This window comes from Sinocyclocheilus rhinocerous, unplaced genomic scaffold (assembly GCF_001515625.1).
Source record: "Sinocyclocheilus rhinocerous isolate Xijiao unplaced genomic scaffold, SAMN03320098_v1.1 scaffold656, whole genome shotgun sequence".
Classification (NCBI taxonomy): Eukaryota; Metazoa; Chordata; class Actinopteri; order Cypriniformes; family Cyprinidae; genus Sinocyclocheilus; species Sinocyclocheilus rhinocerous.
The window spans coordinates 11,999-12,948 of record NW_015648010.1 but is presented as its reverse complement, the minus strand read 5'-3'; the positions used below and the strand labels follow the sequence as shown (position 1 = coordinate 12,948).

Sequence of the window (950 nt, the reverse complement as noted above, 5' to 3'; positions counted from 1 at the left end):
GAAACTTCAGAACTGGAAGTAATTGATTGAAATCCCAAAGTCACCTGTTGTCTTACGCATAAAAGCCAGTGGGTGGCCATCTAGAGTGCAGATGTATATCTAATCACTGCAAAATTCCCAAAGCTGGCATGACATACCCGACGAGTTTGCCAAGCTGTGAACTGAAGAGTCTTCCCAGGCCGAATGTAACTGCAGACCTCCCGTGGAATGCCATCATGCTTTATCTGTACAGGATAAGGTCATCCAGTCATGGAGCTCCTGACCTGCCCGAAGGCAACAGAGGTTCGTTTCGGAGCACTTCGGCAGACAGCGCATGACTAATGAAGCGATTGGTCTGCTGTAACGTGATAGGCAAAGAGAGGACATGTGAGATGGGATTTGAGGGCAAGAGAGAGCCAGATATCAAAAAAGTGCACAGATTTCTGCTCCGTCTACTTTCAAAGTGGCTCACACCAGCCAAGCAGGATTACACACCTCCTCGCTCGAGCCTCTCGGAGAGTCGTGTGACTGTGAGGTGCAGTGATCTTCTGGAAATGAGCAGATTAGCACTTGCTCTCAAAAGCCCTCGACTTCGGTCTTTCCCGTCTCCTCCTCTTTATCTGTCTATTATCTCATTTTCCTCTCTTTTCTTCCAAGTTGTGTATGAGACGAGGGTTTTTTTTTTTCTTTTTCTATTATATGAAAGTCAATGTCCTTGTAAAAAAAATATTGTGGCAGTACCGTTGCAAAATATCATATGCTAACACTATGGGAATTTATTTAATTACATCTTGTTTATAATTAATGTCCCTGCAGAATACTTAATTCTGATTGGGCAATTACATTAAATATCTATGTCCTACTCTGTATTAAATTGTATTATATTATATATTATAAAAAATAATAATTGTATTGATACTTCTGTAAAAACAATTATTAAAAATCATTATATATATATATATATATATATA

General features: G+C 39.5%; 1 protein-coding gene across 1 annotated transcript in view; it reads right to left on the bottom strand.

Moving 5' to 3' along the window:
• The window catches only part of LOC107709546 (homeobox protein BarH-like 2), a gene marked incomplete at its 5' end in the record, with an annotated part of 8,480 nt that overhangs the window by 2,024 nt on the left and 5,506 nt on the right, over window positions 1-950 (bottom strand). The window lies entirely within an intron of this gene.